Source organism: Ursus arctos, unplaced genomic scaffold (assembly GCF_023065955.2).
Source record: "Ursus arctos isolate Adak ecotype North America unplaced genomic scaffold, UrsArc2.0 scaffold_13, whole genome shotgun sequence".
Taxonomy (NCBI): domain Eukaryota; kingdom Metazoa; phylum Chordata; class Mammalia; order Carnivora; family Ursidae; genus Ursus; species Ursus arctos.
Genome location: NW_026622797.1, coordinates 12699154 through 12719778, shown reverse-complemented (window position 1 = coordinate 12719778; position 20625 = coordinate 12699154). Strand labels below are relative to the sequence as shown.

The 20625-nt window shown below is 39.7% G+C and overlaps 1 protein-coding gene across 3 annotated transcripts in view; it reads right to left on the bottom strand.

Annotated features, from left to right (window-relative positions):
* IPCEF1 (interaction protein for cytohesin exchange factors 1) overlaps positions 1 to 20625 on the bottom strand; it is a 172869-nt gene that overhangs the window by 124532 nt on the left and 27712 nt on the right. For 2 of the 3 annotated variants that reach the window (XM_026505107.4, XM_057310937.1), the window contains exon 1: positions 10444 to 10707. The exons of the other annotated variant lie outside the window; for it this stretch is intronic. The gene's annotated coding sequence lies outside the window, so the exon portion shown is untranslated. Of the gene's footprint in view, positions 1 to 10443; positions 10708 to 20625 lie in introns of those variants that run through there. 3 annotated transcript variants of the gene reach the window in all.

The following is a 20625-nucleotide window of genomic DNA, read 5'->3' as shown; positions in this document are numbered from 1 at the left end:
GGGTCTATGATACAGTTTGAAACAAAGTTTTCCCCATCACCTCCTTAAGTAGAGATAATCACTTTTGTGAAGGCTGTATGGTCTCTGTCTAGACTCATTTCTTTGCCTGTGGATGTCCAGTTATTCCAGCACCATTTGTTGAAGAGACTATCTTTCCTCCATTGTATTGCCTTTGCTCCCTTGTCAAAGATCAACTGACAACATTTATGAGGGTCTATTTCTGGGCTCTCTATTCTGCTCCACTGATCTGTTTACCTTTTTTTTTTTAAGATTTTATTTATTTATTTGATAGAGAGGCAGCCAGCGAGAGAATGAACACAAGCAGGGGGAGTGGGAGAGGAAGAAGCAGGCTCCCAGCGGAGGAGCCTGATGTGGGACTCGATTCCAGGACTCTGGGATCACGCCCTGGGCCGAAGGCAGACGCTTAACGACTGAGCCACCCAGGTGCCCCTGATCTGTTTATCTTTTTATCAATACCACACTGTACTGATTATTGAAATTTCATAGTAAGTCTTGAAATTAGGTAGTGTCAGTCTTCCAACTTTGTTTTTCACCTTCAATATTGTTATGCTATTCTGGGTCTTTTCCCTCTACATAAGAAGAAACATCCTTGCCTTGTTCCTGATATTAATGGGAAAGATTGCTCACCATTAAGTATGGTGTTAGCTATAAGCTTTTTGTAGATAGTCTTTATCAATAGCCTATCAATATAACTATAAACAGGTAGTTCCCTTCTCCTCCTAGTTTACTGAGAGTTCTTAACATGAATTGGTGTTAGAGTTTGTCAAATGCTTTTTCTGTATCTATTGATATGATCATGTGATTATTCTTTTTAAATCTGTTAATGTGATGGATTGCATTAATTGATTTTTGAATGTTGGACCAGCTGTGCATAAAAAAGATAAATCTCACTTGGTTATGGTGCATAATTCTTTTTATACTTTTTTGGATTAGATTTACTATTATTTTATAGAGTACTTTTGCACCTTTGTTCATGAGAGATATTGGTCTGTAGTTTTCTTGTAATGTCTTTGTCTGGTATTGGCATCAGAATAATGTTGGCCTCAGAGAGTGAGTTAAGACATAATCTCTCTGTTTCTATCCTCTGAAAAGATTGTAGAGAATTGGTATAATTAGAATTTGCCAGCCAACCCACCTGGAACTGGTGCTTTCTGTTTTGGAAAGTTATTTATTATTTATTCATTTATTATTTATTATTGATTCAATTCTTCAGTTCTTTAATAAGTATAGATCTATTCAGATCATCTATTTCTTCTCATGAGTTTTGGCAGATTGGGTCTTTCAAGGAATTGGTCCATTTCACCTAGATTGTCAAATTTGTGGGCACAGAGTTACTCAGAGTATTCCTTTATTATTCCTTAATTTTCATAGAAGCTGCAGTGATGTCAGCTTTCATTTCTGATATTTGTAACTTGTGTCTTCTCTCTTTTTTTTTTTTCAGTTAGCCTGGCTAGAGGTTTACTGATTTTATTGGTCTTTTTAACAAACCAGCTTTTGATTTCATTGATTTTCTCTAGTGATTGCCTGTTTTCCATTTCATTGATTTTTACTCTAATTCTTAACTATTGCTTTTCTTCTTCTTACTTTGGATTTAATTTGTTCTTCTTTTTCTAAGTTCCCAAGACAAAACTTAGATTATTGATTTTAGATTTTTCTTCTTTTCTAATATATGCATTCAATTCTATAAATTTCCTTCAAGCACTGTTTTTGCTGCAAGATTCTTCTTTTTTAAGCCTATATATTTATATTTCATAATGGCCGAAAAACATGATGTGTAAAGGACAGATCTTAAAAAGATCTGTTTTTTAATGTCTCATCTGTTATGAGTATTTGGGGTTTTTAAATTTTTTAAATTTTCCCCCAACTTTTCATTTTGAAAGTTTTTGAAACTATAGGAAAGCTATGCGAATATTTAACAATGAACACCTGGATAGCCTTCACTAGATTCCTAAATTATTACCATTTTGCCACATTTGCTTTATCTCTCTGTCTTTACGTATAAATATTTGGCCAAGCTATTTGGGAATTACTTATAAAGATGGTTCATCCCTAAAAACTTTAGCATGGACATCACCTCACACCTGTCAGAATGGCTAAAATCAACAACACAAGAAACAACAGGTGTTGGAAAGGATATGGAGAAAGAGGAACCCCCTTGGAATGTTGGTGGGAATGCAAACTGGTGCAGCTACTCTGGCAAATAGTATGAGATTTCCTCAAAAAGTTAAAAATAGAATTACACCAAGATCCAGCAATCACACCACTAGGTATTTATCCAAAGAATACAAAAACGCTAATTCAAAGGGATACATATACTCCAACGTTTAAAGAAGCATTATTATCTACCATAGCCAAATTATGGAAATAGCCCAAGTGCCCATAAACTGATGAATGGATAAAGAAGATGTGTGTGTGTTTGTGTGTGTATCTACACACACACACACATATAGATAGATAGATAGATAGATAGATAGATAGATAGATAGATGATAGAATGGAATATTACTCAGCCATCAAAAAGAATGAAATTTTGCCATTTGTGATGACATGGGTGGAGCTAGAAAGTATTATACTAAGTGAAATATGTCAGTCAGAGAAAAACAAATGCCATATGAATTCACTCATATGTGGAATTTAATAAACGAAGCGAATGAACAAAGGGGGGGGGGGCAAAAGAAAAGAGAGAGAGAAGCAAACCAAGAAACAGACTCTTAATTGTAAAGAACAATATGATGGTTACCAGAGGGGAGAGGGGTGAGGGGATGGGGTAAATAGGTGATGGGGATTAAGAAGGGCACTTGTGATGAGCACAGGGTGATGTATGGAAGTGTTGAATTGCTATATTGTACACCTGAAACTAACACTACACTGTGCGTTAATTGGAATTTAAATGAAAACTTAAAAAAAACTTTAGCATGTACTTCCTGAGAACAAATATCCTACCATGATTACGTAATAATAAGCATACTTGGGAAATTTGAAGTGCTATCATTACATAATATGCAGTGCAAATCTTCCCAATTGTCTCAGGAATGTCCTTTTCAGTCTGGGTATTTATTATATTTTATTTTAAATCCAGGAGTCACTCAAGGTCACCATTGCATATATTGTCATATGTGTATAGCTCCTTTTGTCTTTGACAACCGACATTTTTGCAGAGTCCACTTGTTTTTGCATAATGTCCCTCAAAACTGAATTTATCTAATTGCTTCTTCACAATTAGACTCAGGTGAAAATTTTGGCAGAGGCACACATGTGAAGTGGGAATGCTTTTTTTATATACATTAGAAAAAAACAAAATAGATTAACATTTTCTTTCAATCATTAACACTTGGGGATTGCCTCCTATAAAGTAAATTTAGAGTCCCAGTTTGCAATTTACAAAATGCTCTGATATGGATTCATTTACTTAATGTGCACACCCACCCCACAAGGTGGGTATTTGTAATTATGTTTTCTTGCTGAATGCAAATTTATCCAAGTTTATAGAACCAGGAAGACTGTATCTATGGCCAAAATTTAAGCGTAGAAATACCGTAAATATCACGCTGAGGAAGAAGCCCTGTGCTTTCATGTCAAATAAATCTAGACATTTTTTCTCTTCTACAACCTGTTAACACTCCATTGTCCAAGCTTCGTGCCTTACAGTTTTAGTTGTATGTTCAATTATAAGGTAATGTAATATTATGCTTTATCAAAACATTTCCAACTGTAATGATTTGAAATTACAATAATCAAAGCGGAAACAATATAAAAGTGGATGAGTGTTAGCTGTATTGAATGCCAAGTAATTGGCTTTTGTTCATGTTTATGTCTTTGCATTTCGTACGACTAGTAATTCACCAGCTCTTCTTTTTTCCCCTGAAGACTTTTTTGTCAATTCCTTCTACTTCCCAGAGCATGAAAATAGCATTGTTTCATAGCATAGTCATCAGTATTTGCACAAGGACTTCTTAGCATATTAAATTAATAACTTTTTCATTTTCCTTTTACCCCCGGGCCTCACAATCCCAGTATTGTTTAGTTTAGGGTCAAATCAAGAAAAGTTTGGCTATCAGTGTATGTAACTTGATTCACAATCGGTAGCATAGATCCTTAAGTAGACAATCCAGCCAGAAAGAGCATAAAGAGGTTTTCCAAACTGGGAGTTAAAGGTACTGGTGGGGATAAAAGCCAGACAACTTTCACAGTAATACTGAAATTCAGAAAGCAGTACCACCCATGTCCAGGTAAGGACAAGTGCAGATGCTTATTTGGGTGGTGTTCACACTCAGATATACTATCTAAATCATTTTGAGTTTTGAAAGGTCTTGAAGAAATAGGGTGATATTTTCCACCAATAAAAACCACTTTGCCAGAGCGCCTCAAGCTCAGATGACAGACCAGGATCCACTTACATTTTCATCTGTGCACGGTTTCCCAGCACTCGGTGATTTGAATACCTCATTTCAAAGTAAAAGAGTAATTTCAAATGCCTACATAATGGGTGTGATATTACTGTCCTTGTCCAGTGATCCATTTCATAAGGAAGCAGAGACAGAATCCTGGAAATACTCAACAAAGGAACAAAACTCCTTCTTCAACTTTCACAGAGTTCTGCAAGCATATCGTTTTCTTTTGAACTGGCGTATTATTCACCCCTTAAAAGAAAAATCTACATTTTAATCCTAGGAAATGCATTATTCTCATTGTTCATTTGGATTCGTTTTCAGGCCAAAGACAGTAAAGGAAGCTGCATTGGATACCCCGGCCTTGAGCACGTAAATTGTCGTGGGCCAGAGTGATGAAAAATTTTTCAGCTGTGAAGTCTTTAATAGAACATATATCATTCATTTTTTCCTACCAATCCTCAACAACAGACTATTATCATCAAATAACAATAAGAGAGGCTGCCTGCAGTTAATTTAATCACTGTAATTTCCCCCAAAAATAAAGACTGATGTCTTTTGAAAATTATTCCATTTATGTCTTTGAAAATGAGTTCAAATTTGTTAAAATTACTACTTTCAATACTATATTAACTTCCACCAAGTGTTATTAGTTATTCTCACAATCTTCCTAGAGCAAGAAATGACACCAGTGCCCCATTTTTTTTATTCGGTAAAAATTCAACTTTGAGATGCCACAATTATTTTTAAAACTTTGCTCGAGCTCAGTTCACTTAAGGTTTAATCTGACCCTTTTCATATACATCCTGAGAAGCCATTTCTCGGCTTAAAAACAAAAACACCCAAAATTCATCTTATTGGATCGCATAAAATCAAATTACATACCCACTTGAAAATAAGTAGCAGATAAGTAGAGAGAAGGGGTTACAGAAACAATGATGAAGATACCAACAGCCAACATGTATTGAGCTCGGATCATCACTTGATTTGTGCAGTCCTGTGCTAAATGCTGTGCACGCACTGATCATTTCGTTTCCATAACAGCCCTAGGAAATGGGTCCTGTCTTTATTCCCATTTTACAGTAAAGACTACTGCCATGAAGTCTGCTGCTCTTGCGGGCATCTGCAGCCTGTGTGCCCCCCAACCTCCGCTAGCCCCCCGCCCCCCACACACACCTGTTGCTGACCATTACTTTGATGAGGACTCTTCCTTTGACTACATGATGAGCTCTCTCCCTTCGGAACCCACAGACACTCTAGAAGAAGGAAGGGAAGGAGTAAGAACAGGGAGGGTCAATGCCCAGAGCAATGCCTCCTTCCACGGGGCCAGACTTCCTTGCTCATCTTGGCTTTAAGCAGGGTTCCCAGGGCTCTCCCTCCAGTCCAGCTCCTTTTGGGGACCTGGACTTCAGGCAAGTGTGTATTGTCTAAACTGTAACTGCTGAGAAGTTTTGCCCCCCTTCCCCAGGGCTCTGGGACCCCCTGCGATGCACCTTTCTGAAGCTGTTCAGCTGCTCACCCACCGCTCACTGGTTCTGCCAGCGGGGAGGCAACCCGCTTTGACACGCAGGTGCGCCTTGGCGGTGGGTTGGCTGCAGCCTAACATCACAGACCATGTTGGCAGACTCTCATCCTGATGCGGCTCAAAATACTATTATTTTGGATAATTTGAATAATTATAAATTATTCCAAATTATTAGCTATGTGAAGGAGGCAAAATTTGTGACTCTCAGACTTTTCCATGTTTTGATCCTTGATGTAGGGTGAACTCTGTGTACATTTGATGAGGATGAAGGCAAAGCACTGAGAAAAATGAAAACAAGGAAGAGGAACCTGAAGGAAAGGAGGCCTTGGGGGTGAGGAATTCCTAGGTGTGTGATTGTCTGGACCTTGACCGCCAGAAAGGCCAGGCTCGCGGAGGCAGGGGAAAGGAGCTTCCCTAGAAGGGGACTTCAAGAAGGCAGAATTCTAAGAACAGAATTCACCTCTCAGTTTTGTCACTCTCCCCTACTCCGCTTCTCCCAGAGGCCACAATCACATCTTTCAAGCTCATCAGCCCACCCCAAAGTTCCGCCACCCTACCGAGACATTCCCATGAGTAGAGACTCATCTGTCAACTTCCTCCACGTAGGAAAATTCTCCTTCTGTTCCTTTCTCTGACCAAAATGGGTATTTGAAATAAAACGCTGTTTACATGGATGTCAGCACCTGTGGTTTTGCGTAAAGGCACAGAAACATTAAAGTGAAGGAGGCTGACAGGACCCACCCATCCCCAACTTCCCATGGTGGAAGGGAGGAGTGGATAGCCTGCAGGTGCTGAATGTTTCTCACATCGTGAATCTTCCCCCTTCCCTTCCCTATTGGTCTGAAGTCACTACATTTCTTGTTGTTTGGTCCTTCTTGCAGCTTCCTGATCACCACGGTGGGCATGTGTTTTAAACCCAAAGTTGATAGACACGTCTGACAGTGGTGCCTGCTACCAAGTGCTGGAAGGGACGAGTTATATTCAAGACCCGTGTTCATCATGTCCTTACTCCAAAGTTGGCTCTCCCAATAACCACATCATCAATTCCACTTCTTAGAAATAAAGATTTTTGTATAAAAAAATACATAGTTGCATTGTTATAAACTTAAAAATGCAACAGAAAAGTTAATCTATTAAAGTTAACCCATCATCTCAAAGCCCAAAGAGACCTACTCTTAATGTGTATTTCCTGCTCCATTTTCTTCCATCCATTTGGAAAATCTGTAATGTAACCAGGGGTATTCTATATATATAGCTTTGTGTCTACAAGGCCTAATCTTAGGGCTCTGCATGGACGTGGATTATAGCTAATAGTTGAGCTGCTTGACAACTCACATTTAGATCCTTTAATCACGGCAGAGGCCCTGACGTTCCACTAACTTTATCAGGCATGTATGAGATTTTAGACAGCACCCTAATGAGCTGTAATGCTCTGAAGAGCATTCTTTTCTTATCTCAGTTGTTGAGCAGAAGGTCCTAGGGGGCCGGGTAATCTGAACGTCCACATGTGCATTTTCAGTGTTTGCAAACCAGCACATAAAGCAAAGAAGAGCTTTTGAGAACAAGACCAGTAACACTTGGAAGGCTCCATGATTGGGGCAATCTCAAATATCTCATTGTTTAATGCCTCTATGTTCTTTTAGGGAAAGAGCTGCGTAAACGGCAGGATGCAAAGATTGTTTAACTCAAATTCACTGTTAATAGGAAAACAGAAGATTTAGGATCATCTGGCTCAATTCTAGAGAACCATAAAATAATCTCCTTAAAAAAATGTAAGGACACATTAGAAAAATATATTGCAATGATATTTCATATACACACCACTTTGATTTAACAATTTCTCAAATTGTCCCCCAAATGTCTTTTTAGAATTAGTTTGTAGAAAATTTCTCAATAATAACTCAGACTAAATTTAAGCCAGCAGTTTAACTTCCCAAACACTTCATGAGTTATTAAGTAATCAATTATAGAATCTCAAATCAAGAGGACACTTTTATTTGTTTGGAATGTGCCCAGTTAATTCAACTGAAAAATGATGCAAACTCGAAAGCAAAAGAAATAGAGAGTAGACTTCCTTTAACAAATGACATACTGGGGGTGCCTGAGTGGCTCAGTCCCTTAAGCATCTGCCTTTGGCTCCGGTCACGATCTCAGGGTCCTGGGATCGAGCCCTGCCTCCTACTCCTCCCTCTCCCTCTGCCCCTCTGCTCCTGCTCTCTCTTTCAAATAAATAAATAAAATATTTTTAAAAAGTGAAATACTGTTAAGTGTCTCTTCTCCTTTCAGTGGAGCATGAGCAACTCTTATTTAGATTACCAGCATCGACGTTTCCCCTTTCTTTTTTTTTTTTTAAGATTTTATTTGTTTATTCGACAGAGATAGAGACAGCCAGCAAGAGAGGGAACACAAGCAGGGGGAGTGGGAGAGGAAGAAGCAGCCTCATAGCGGAGGAGCCCGATGTGGGGCTCAATCCCATAACGCCGGGATCATGCACTGAGCCGAAGGCAGACGCTTAACCGCTGTGCCACCCAGGCGCCCCACGTTTCCCCTTTCTTACTCTCCATCCTCTTTCTCTCTCTCTCTCTCTCACACACACACACACACACACACACACTCATGTGATATCAAAGGAAGAAATGACACCATATTTCTATTTGTTGGGGTATTTCATCCAGAAGCTTTCAGCAAATACTGCTATTTCCTTCACAGAAGGGTTGTGAACCGTCCATGACTTAAAATGCTGCTGTGAAGGGTTAGCCTCCTCAAACGCTGACCAGTCAGGCTCCAGCAAGTGGTTTCATGAAGTCGGGTACCTGCTCCCTGCCCAACCGTGTGTCAGTACAGCGAGGGCAGAGGGAGAGCCTAGGCAGGGCTGCAGAGCCCCTGGGTGGGGCGGGTGTGTCTGCACTTGTTGGTTTCACCTTGGACTGCAGGGCACACTTGCATTCAAAGAAAGGATGCTATGACTTAAAAAAAAATTGTTCTGAAATTGTGAATCGATACCCTTCTGATCTATTTTTCCAAAATTCACACATTCTATGCCTGAATAATTTATAAAGCAATCGTTGGGTTAGCATACAATGAAAACCCATTTTTAGAACTGTTATAAGCCAAGTGAAGCTAATGTTGGACATATTACCACCTCGAGGCCGCCATCCTACTGCTCATTTTCTAAGACTTCATGCACAAAGGAGGAAATTTTCCCCACTACTATGTGTCTCGCATCTCCTCCCAGAAGGAAAGGACACCTTCTGTCCATCTCCATTAAAAATAAAGGACAGGTTTGGTCTCTTTGTGGGTAAAGACCAAAAAAGAGGAAATTTTAGGTTAAACCATTATATCAAGAGTATTCTCACTTATTCTAAACCTCTGAACATTTTTATTTTTAATTGAATGTAGACCTTGAGAGAAATGGATTTTTTTTCTTTAACAAACAAGCAAAGTAGAAACCTCCCATCCAAACTATATTGAAACAAGTAAACATTGTACTTTCCATCAGCTTGGAAGAAGCAGACATTTCATGTGCTCAGCAATTTACTCTGCTTTTAGATGAAATCAATAAACACTCCCCTTCCATAGGTAATAAAATTAGAATTCTTAAATTCGAAAACAGCTTTTATTATTGTCAGCAAGGACTGACCTTAATGGAGAAGTTACCTTGATACTCGAACCCTGCAAAGAAGAGCTGCTGACCAACTATTCTAAACCCAAAGTGAGTATCTTTGTTAGACTTGCTCCACATGTAACAGGCTTGTCATCAATAAATCTATAAAGTAAGTTAACTCAGCCACTTTCCGAAGCATATATTTTGCAGCCAGTTATTTTGGGGTATTTGCCATAAAGTTATATTAATCAGTTAAAATATTCCATGTGTGCTGTACTGAGTTTCATAGTTGAAATGAGCATATGGTTCTATCAGGTTTAAATTTTCCAACATAAAATCACTGTGGTCATATTATGGTCCATGTATCTATGGCCTTAAATATCCTCGTATCTATGAATGGAAATGGATCCCAGGCTGTTCCTAGTGGCCTTTTCTCATGCTGATCTTAGGCTGGTATGTTCTGAAATATTTGTCTTATTGGAACCTATAGTAAGATCATACTCCAGCAGCTGGGAACAGGGTCCTTCCAGAAAAGGGTCCACATTCCCAGTGTCAAAGAACTTGGAAAGATTTGGCCTCTGAGACATAGTAGGGAAAATTTCCCTCTACATTCCGTCTTGGCCTTGCTCTCTTGAGCCTATACTCTAAGGAATCTTTTTTTTTTTAAGATTTTATTGATTGATTGATTGATTGATTGATTAGAGAGAGAGAGTGCAAGCACACATGTGCAAAAGAGAGCACAAGCTGGGAGGGTAGCGGCAGAGGGAGAGGAAGAAGCAGACTCCCCACTGAGCAGGGAGCCTGACTCAGGGCTTGACCCCAGGACCCTGAGATCATGACCTGAGCCGAAGGCAGATGTTTAACTGACTGAGCCACTCAGGTGCCCCTACTCTAAGGAATCTTACCAGAGGGTTCTGTGAAGATGCTATGAAGATGGCTGAAGCCTCATGGAGGCAGTCCTTGGAGAGTGCTGGGGAAGAGGAAAGCAAAAAAAAATCACATGAGGGTGAGCTACCAGTTCTGAGAGCAGGCATCTCTAGAAATGGACATACTCGTTTTGTAGTTAATGGGATATACTTATGTTGCTTACACGTTCTTCCTTGTACGGTTAAGTTATTGCTAGCTTTCAAGTATAGTAATAACTTCCTGGAACATTCTACTTCCCACTGGCCAATTCACCTGGCATGATAACATGCTGGCTCAGGGCCAGAAGTCATATTACAATATGAACAAGTCCTGTATCTCCCTGTGTCAGTGGGTAGCAGAGGAAAATAAGGTTTCCGGTGTGCAGAACCAGAAACAAGTTTATGCGGAATTCTTCCAAATGTAAAGCTCACAGTTGAAAGACGCATGAGCGAGAAATCCTAAAAATTTACATTACCAGTAATCAACTGGAAAGCCAGAAGAAGTTTTTCTAAACAATCAATAAAAACAAAAGAGCAATTCTGATCAACTTATGCTAGATGAAAGACGGGAATATCTCTCTATGTTCTCCAAACAAAATGACTTTACAAAATCATTGTCATATAAAGAGGCAACCAAAAAGCACGCAGCTTGAAATGTAGGGGAATGGATTTGAGAGGTACGTCAGGCACTTACTTTTAAAATTATCTTATTTTTCTGGATTAATGTGTTGCATTTGGTATTTTGTCAGCTTTTCAAAATTTGAAATTTATCCTCATTTCTGTTATGTCTTTTAAATACTAAGTTTCTTACAACTCTCTCTTTGTAATTTTGTATTGTTTTCCTTAAGAAGACTCTCCAAATCATTTAAGATTCAGGCCCCACAAAGTCTGGATCGACCCCGCTATCCGATCCCTCTCATGACAGCTTGGTCTCAGCTGGGCTGTGGCAAAGGATGGGGTGGTGGTGGAGGAGGTTGGGGAGGGGTGGGTCTGGGGGCTGCACCCACATCAGTGTGGTCATCTCCCGGGGCCTTGCAATAGTAGTAGTCTGAGATTTCTGATGTCCTCCAAGGGGCATGAGAATTTCAGGCACAAGATTCGAGGCTGTGTGATCCAGGCACCCCTCCGACCCTGAAATATTAGCGTTGTATGTTGTTAAATATGCCTGCAGGTTTCCTGTTCTCTAAGCTAGTAAAGCATTTGTTTACTTTCCAGCACAGAATAGCTGTATTCTCATATTTGCCAGGAGTGTTAAATCCAACTGGCTGGCTCTCAGTCCATGTCAAACACTCAGTTACAATAAGCAATACTTATATAATATGTTCAAAGGCATATCCATTACTCTATATCCCAGAGTGATTTATTACTCAGAGCACTGAGACTTCAAGAGGCCTCTGATTACCTAAAATTGTATGGAGAATTTAATGTGTGTCTTCTTTTATAGCTTTCATCAGAGTCCCAAATTCATCCATGACATGTAAAAATTAATAATCACTAGTTTACATTTTGAGAGTAAGTACCTCCAACGAGGTGGTACTAAAAAATGGTAATACTCCATACCTCCAAAAAGGTTTTTTAAATTACATTACATAATTTTAAACCCATTTCAACAGTAAGCTGGGCCAGCAGAAACATATGTCATTGATTACACTGAGAAATTATAAGAGATAGACCAATGAAACAAAGGAAGCTTTTAAACGTACCATTAATTTCATTATAGTGTATCATTACTATGGACTGAATCAGGTTGCCCCAAAAATTCAAAGGTTAAAGCTCTACCCCCCAATATGAAGGTATTTTGAGATGGGCCTCTTAGAGGTAATTGGGCCACCAGGTGGAGACCTCATGATGGGCTTAGTGCCCTTAGAGAGAGACGAGAGAGAGCACTCTCTCCTCCCTGTGAAGACACAGCAGGAAGATGGCCCTATGCAAGCTGGAAAGACAACTCTCACCAGAAATTGACCATCTCGACACGCTGATCTGGGACTTCCAACCTCCAAAACCGTGAGAAATAAATTTCTGTTGTTTAGGACACCCGGTCAATGGTGTTTTGCTATAGCGGCTTGAGCTGACTAAGACAGTCATTATGAGGCAAGGTCTATGGACGAAATTTCTCTCTAGTTTCAGTAGACAAAACGTTGGCATCTCATTTGATTTTACAGGGATGCGATCATGAATCTATAACTGTTTCTTACCCTTTGCGCTGCGTATCATGAAACTTAGAATCAATACGTCATCGTCCTCAGCAAAGATCTAGAGCCTTCCCACATACACTTTGTGTCTTAACCTTCACACTAACCTTTTCTTCTCATCCACTTCCTTGCAATTTCACTCCGTTTTGCTGTATGCATTTATGCAACTTGCCTCAAATCCTTTCACAAACAAGGCAGGTTCTAAGTAAGAATATGAATAAACAAATGAAGGAATGACATTTCCACTTGAGAATTAAAAATACAAGTGTTCATTACTGTATTTGGAATTATATACAAATAAGTATTTGAAGAAATTCATCTCAACCATGCTCACAAACCTGTGAAAATGATTTATGTATGCCAGGCGTTCTTAACTTAGGGCTCCTAGACAGTCCAGGAGTCTGTACACTTAGATGGGGGAAAACTGATCTTCATTCTCACTGATCTCTAACTGAAATATAACATTTCCTTCAAACACAAATATTGGCAAGAAACCACGGAAGTATTTAGCAGTATCTGTGAATTTGTTTCCTGTAGAAATCCCAGGTACGCTCGTCTCCCATTGGGGTTGTCACAGCTATCTGAAAATATCACTTACACTCATCATCACCTTCAAATGGCACTACACTTGCTGCTGCTAGATTGTTAATTAATGCATTGATAAAAAAACTTATTTCTATATCACAAATTTTTTATAATTATATTTTTATGTATTTGGTTTCCTGGTAGTCCTTTGTATTCTGTTTTATACATTTCAAAGCATCATTCTGAAAAGGGGTCCTTAGGCTTCCTAAGACTACCAAGGGTGTCCAGGGCATAAAACAAGTTAAAACTCTGACAAACACAAACGGTATTTAAGTAAGATCTTTAAGAGTGTTTGCAAATATCTTACTGAGATCTGTACTGAGATAATTAGGGAGTGGTGGTTTCTCTTGATTGGACAACAGTGGCAACCTCCTGTCAATAAAAGGGAATAGTAGAAGTGGCATGAGTCTTCCTACCTCATTGACAAGATAATGTCACAATGAGCCCACACCAGCAAACCTATTTCTTAGGTCTGCGCTCGCAACTTCTGAAAAAAAACATCTAACAGCTTTGTGAAACTTGGGCTCAGCATTTCTCTTACTGAGAGAGAAAAAAACCAATTGATTTAACATTTCAAACCCCGACTAAGAAGCAGTACATTTGACTCAATCATGTAAAGACTCCTTATCTATTTTGCAAATTATCTGAGCCCCCTCCTTTTATTTTTTTTTCTCTCTCTTGCATGTCAGACTCCTTTTGACTTTTCATCAGACACTTTGGCACTTTTAGCACAATTATAATAGGGCAAGAATAAGGAAGTAAAACAAAAAGCTGTCAGTATGATTACTTAACACACACTTCAAAAGTATTTTTAGTTACTGTTGTGACATTCACAATGAGGACCTGGTACAAAGAAGTGTGAGTGTCTGTGTGGGTGTGTTGAGGGGGAGGGCATACCACCTCCAAACAGCCATCAGCAAAGGCCTTTGTGTCCCCACTCCCCAAGTCCGTGGATCTTAGATTAGGAGAGGGAATATGGACCGATCAGGGAGATCCCCCCGCCCCACAACACTGCAGCTCCAGCGGGAAGCCAGAGTAAGGAGGCATAGTGGATCCCTGCGATGGTGGAGTTTCTTCCCGCTCTCCTCTGGGCCAAAAGGAGGATATTATCCCTGGGCCACTTACCCCATTTCATTGGAAGTGAGAGTTCATAAATAAATAAGGCACCAGATTATCTAAAATCTGAGTATACATCACTTTGTATAATTAGTAAGCTTTCCAGATGGCTGATGTCTTAGCCTTTCAAGCAGCGACACCTTTTTCATGTTAGTTCTCTTAGACGACTGAATGTATTGTAAATGTACGATACATACTTCCTACACACTTAGAAAAATAGCCTGAAATTAGTTTAATCTTCGACTGATGACTCTGGGTCAACACTGAAAACATCCGCTTTCTTTCGTGGACACGTTACAAGGGTAATTTCCAGTATCCACACAGGGTCTTTGACCCTTATCGGAACTGCTGCTGAGACCTTTGGGTCCCCGAAGCTGCTTTTTCCATGTTTGTCTAATCCTTTCTTGTCAGACATTGCTTTTATCCTCCAACTAGATTTGAAACCAGATATGCAATCCTGAATAGACTGAGGGCTTGAGGACGTCTTGAATGGAATAAAAAGCACAGTGCATGAGATTTATTATTTGTTGTTTATGACATCTATCTGAGCACTCGTAGAGTTTTACTGATTTGCTGATTTTCGTCAAGTGCAAGATGTGTGAGTTTATAACTTCCAAATAAATGAGATTCAGCTCTACTCGGTTTTCTGTGAACATCAACCAGAGGGGCTTCATTGTTCCCGTATGCATGTCTATATACAAACTCGAAAACAGAGCTCATCCCAGTTTCTGGCTGACAGCAAACTTCTGTTGTTGAGTTAGCATCCTGAAGTCAGTAACCGAAATATTTACAGACCTTGACAACCCAAACCACTAGGTCCCACTGTCTGAAATATCTGAGTCACATACTCGTTTTCACAGAGGCAGCAAAACCAAGTGCTCCCACTTCCTCTTTCACCCAAGCCTTTATTTGTCTCATTGGGTTGTAACCACACGATGTGGTGGAAGGACTGTGGACATATATTGAAATCCTGCTTCTGCCTCCAACTCACTGTGGAACTTTGGGGAAACTACTTTTTCTCAAGTCTAAAGTGTTTTCACCTGTTAAGTGAATATAATATCACTTGGGACTCAGAGTGTTTGTGAGAATGAAGTAACATCATTTCCATAAATTTACCCAGGTTATGTCAGGCACTTAAACAGATGCTTAAGAATTATTTGTTTCCTGGGGCGCCTGGGTGGCACAGCGGTTAAGCGTCTGCCTTCGGCTCAGGGCGTGATCCCAGCATTATGGGATCGAGCCCCACATCAGGCTCTTCTGCTGTGAGCCTGCTTCTTCCTCTCCCACTCCCCCTGCTTGTGTTCCCTCTCTTGCTGGCTGTCTCTATCTCTGTCGAATAAATAAATAAAATCTTTAAAAAAAAAGAATTATTTGTTTCCTGTCCTTTCCATGTTCCTTTATTTTCATGTTTATTGACTTTGCAGCACCCAGATATATAGATCACCTTCAAACACATAGTTACTGTCTTTAGTGAGGCACTTTTGATCACCGGCTAATAGCTTCAGTAACACTTCCTAAGTCCCCTTCAGATTGTGAACACAGTTGTATGACAGCACCTCCCACAGTCTCTTAAGAACATGTTCATGCAAGCCTATCAGCCCTCAGACTCAGAATTTCTAGAGGTGAGGGCTGACATCTCATGCACTATTATATTCCCAACTCTTAGCCCATTACCTAGGACATTTGCGAACATTTAATAGATGAATAAAAGAATGAATCACTATTTAGCTACCTTAAGCAAAAGTTTGCATGTATTAGGAATTTCCCAATTTGGTATCATAAAAATTTGGATCAGGGGGTGCCTGGGTGGCTCAGTAGGTTAAGCGTCTGCCTTTGGCTCAGTTCATGATCCCAGGACCCTGGGATTGAGCCCCAGTCAGGCTCTCTGCTCAGTGGGGAGCCTACTTCTCCCTCTCCCTCTGTCTGCCATTCCCCCTGCTTGTGCTCTCTCTCTCTGTCAAATAAATAAATAAAATCTTTTAAAAATAATTAATTAAAATTAATTTTTTTAAAAAAATTGGATCAGTAGCCAGAGAACCTGAAAGACAGGAGGCGAAGGTGACCAAATCCATAGATGTTACTTACCCGAGGCTCTCCACTGACCTCCCACCACCACACCTGGTTCATAACATTAACCTGGGAAATTTCCAACAGTATCTTCAATTCAGAAAAGGAAACAAATCTTCATCTGCATTTCTAGACAGAGTCAGTCTGCTATGCCTAAAATAGTCTGTCTATTTTAGATCATAGGAAAATAGATGAGAAGGCTGGTGCCCTGGCTATCCATTCAGCTCTCTCCATGTCATCGCTTATTCAGTCAGGTGTCTTTCTTAGGAGGGGGGAAAATAAAAAGCTGTAGCTAAATAGCTTGGTTCATCACACTTGTCTTTCAGCTATTTGGACTCCCATCTCCTTTACCCCTTTGGTGCTTTTTTATTGTGCATTCCTCACCAAGCATTTCTCCATTTCCACAACAATCACCAGACCCCCTTATCTTTGTGCTTCTCCCTAGATATTTTAATATACACTGCACCTTTACTGAGAATCCCCTTCCTCACCTTCCCATCCAAACTCGTTTCCTTCAATTCCTTAAACCCTAACGTTTTAGAGTAAAAAAAAAAAAAAAAAAAAAAAAACTTCAGTGACAGTCCAACAATGCAGGGCAAAACCCTCATTTCTTTGCAGTCAAGAAACTAAGACCCAGAGATACTTGTGACATCCATCTGTCAGAAAACTCTCAGGATCAACATACCAAACTTTATCAGCTCCTCTCAGGAAAGCACTTACATGGCAAGGAAGAGGCCGGTGGATGAATACTATGGAACACCCATCAGGCCTATTCTAAGTGCTTTCACATGTGCTCATGTTAACCTCATAATGAACCCATTTTATGAGAGACAAATCTAAAACCCCAAAAAGTCAAATAGAAGAGGAAGATGGTGGCAGAGTAGGAAACCCTAGGCTCATCTCATCCCACAAATGCTATATAACTATCAAATCATCCTAAAGACCCCAAAAATTGACCTGCAGACCGAAAGACTAAACTCCAAAACTAACAGGAGAGAAGAGGCCACATTGAAGAAGGTAGGAAGTGCAGAGATGAGGTTTAGGGGAGAAAAGGATCCGGGGTGCTATGGAGGGAAGGGATCCATGGTTGAGGAGAAAGGTGAGAGAGAGAGGAGCACACAGGGGAATGCACAAGGAGAAGTTTTCCCCAAAGCCATTGGCTTGGAAAAATGAGAGAGACTGAATTTTGTGAGTTCTTGCAAGGCTTACAGCCTGGAGTTTTAAAGGTCAGAGGGCTTGACTGGGATAGAGCCCAGAGGGCACTGCCCTGCTCCTAGGGAGAGGGCAGGCAAACAACCCAACGGCAGACAGCATGGAAATGGTGATCTGGGGGAAGCCTGGGGCACACAGAGGAGAGACTAGTTGCTCTTCTCAGAGTGTATCCTTGAAAGGCAATGTTCGCAGAGATACCACTCTGCGAACAAATAGTTGACACCATTTCCCTTCCCAACCCCTCAGCGTGAACACAAAGCCACCTGCAGGAAGGAGCACAGCACCAACATGGGCTGCCGACCTTGTTTACACCACGCTCTACCTCCCTGCAATCTGGTGGGACTGCCCTTCTCGGTCAAGCTCGCTTCTCTCCCAATGCGGCAGGCCCCTCCCCCAGAAAACCAGCACAAACCTCTGCCCACACCACATATTCCAACCAAAGAGTTCTGCAGGGCCTCAGTTCTGGTGGAGTTGATGTCAAGTCTCAGTTCACAAGCAAACCAAAGCACTCCTAGTGAAAACTCACCATGATCAGGCCAGGGATCAAACACTGCCCACAGCAGACAAGGAGGGCCTCTGCAGATGACTGGCCTGATAGAAAGAGCAGCTGAATCACGATAGCAGACTGCATGCGGCACACACCAGAGACACTCCCTGAAGCACCAGGCCCTGGACACTACCTGACCTCTTCTTTATAAGGCTATTACTTTTAGGAGATATAACTGGCTTTTCTAACACACACTAGAAGGCAGAAACTTAGACTAAATCCCAAGATGGAGGAATTTATCCCAAAGGAAAGAACAAAGTAAGTCCATGGCCAGAGATCTAAGCAAAACAGATATAAGTAACATGCCTAATGGAGAATTTAAAGCAACAATCATAAGGATACTCACTGGGCTTGAAAAAAGAATAGAAGATGTCAGAGAGACCCTTACCACAGAGATAAAAGAGTTGAAAAAGAATCACTCAAAGACGAAGAATGCAGTAAAAGAGATTGGAAACAGGATTGATGCAATGAATTGTAGGCTGAAAAAAGCAAAAGAACAAATACGTGATGTAGAAGAAAAATAATGGAAAATAATGAAGCTGAACAAAAGAGAGAACGAAGAATTATGCAACACAAGAATAGACTTAGGGAATGCTGTGACTCCACCAAACGTAATAACATTTGTATTATAGGAGTTCCAGAAGAAGAAGACAGAGTAAAGGGGGAATGATATTTATTTCAAGAAATAATAGCAGAAAATTTTCCTAGTCTGTGGAAGGAAACAGACATCCAGATCCAGGAGGCACAGAGAACTCCCATCAAAATCAATAAAAGCAGGCCAACACCAAGACATATTGTAATTAAGTTTGCAAAATATAGTGATAAAGAAAAATTCTTAAAAGCAGAAAGACTAAGGAAGTCCTTAACTTACAAGGGAAAACCCATAAGGCTAGCTGGAGATTTCTCAACAGAAATTTGGCAAGACAGAAGGGTGTGGCATGATATATTCAAAATGCCAAATGGGAAAAAGCTGCAGCAAGAATATTCTAACCAGCAAGACTATCATTCAGAATAACAGGAGAGATAAAGAGTTTCCCAGACAAACAAAAACTAAAGGAGTTCAAAAATACAATGAGATATTACTTCACACCTGTCGGAATGGCTAAAATCAACGACACAGGAAACAACACGTGTGGACGAGGTAAGGGGAACCCTCTTACACTGTTGGTGGGAATGCAAACTGGTGCAGCCACTCTGGAACACAGTATGGAGGTTCCTCAAAAAATTAAAAATAGAACTACCCTATGACCCAGCAATATCACTGTGTCCATCAACTGATGAATGGATAAGGAACATGTGATATATACATATATATATCGAAGGTGATGAGGATCAGATTTTATTTATATATATATATATATATGCATATATACATGTATATATATAAATTTTGCAATGACATGGATAGAGCTAGAGAATTTTATGCTAAGCAAAATAAGTCCGTCAGAAAAAGACAAATACCATATGATTTCACTCATATGTGGAATTTAAGAAACAAAGCAAACAAAGAAAGAAAAAAGAGACCAAAAAAAAAAAAAAAAGACTTTTAAATGTAGAGAACAGACAAACTGGTTGCCAGATGACAGGTAGCTGGGGGGATGGGTGAAATAGGTAAAGGGCATTAAGAGCACACTTATTATAATGAGCACTAAATAATGTATGGAATTATTGAATCACTATATTGTACACCTGAAATTAATATAACATTGTATGTTAATTATATTGAAATTAAAAAAAAGAAGAAAGCATGGTGATTGTGGAAAGAAATAAGAGCAGAATGAGAAGAGGCCAAGATATGATAAATGTGCTTATATTCCTTTGTGAAATATTTAATGAGTGTCCAAGATTTAAAATTTTACCACTTAATTCATTTTTTTAAAAACTTATCCCTTATCCAGAAGTCAGCCTCCTAGTACATATTAATTTCAGATTTCCTGAGAAAAGGCAGTAAAGGAATTATAAATACACCAGCCCCTATTGCAATACATGGGATGGTAAAACATGTTCAATTTCTACATTATCCATAATGTGGTAATATTTTTGCATGTCTAATGTGTCGTCAGTCTTACAAGATGAGAATATTTTTCAACTTAAGGTTAGTTGTGATACCTGCAAACTAGGAACACAGGAACAGCCCGTTAAAAATGCCTTATGCAGTCCTTCATGGTTCTCATTTTGGAAGTGTAAACATGTACATTTATTTAAAAAGAAAATAAGGAACTCCCTCACAAATATGTCAAGTCATCTTAGATGAAGAAAGTTTTGTAAAGGGACATAGGGGAAAGAAGATTAATGTATGCTGAAACATACTGTCTCTTCCAAATGATATGATTTTCAAAAAAAGAAAGAAAAGCTAACATTTATTAAGTATTACGTATCTAGTGTTCTCTCCCTATTTTCCAAAAATCTGTTAAGCAACCTTCCCTCAGCTCTCTGACTGAGTCAAAACACCCAAAACTTCAA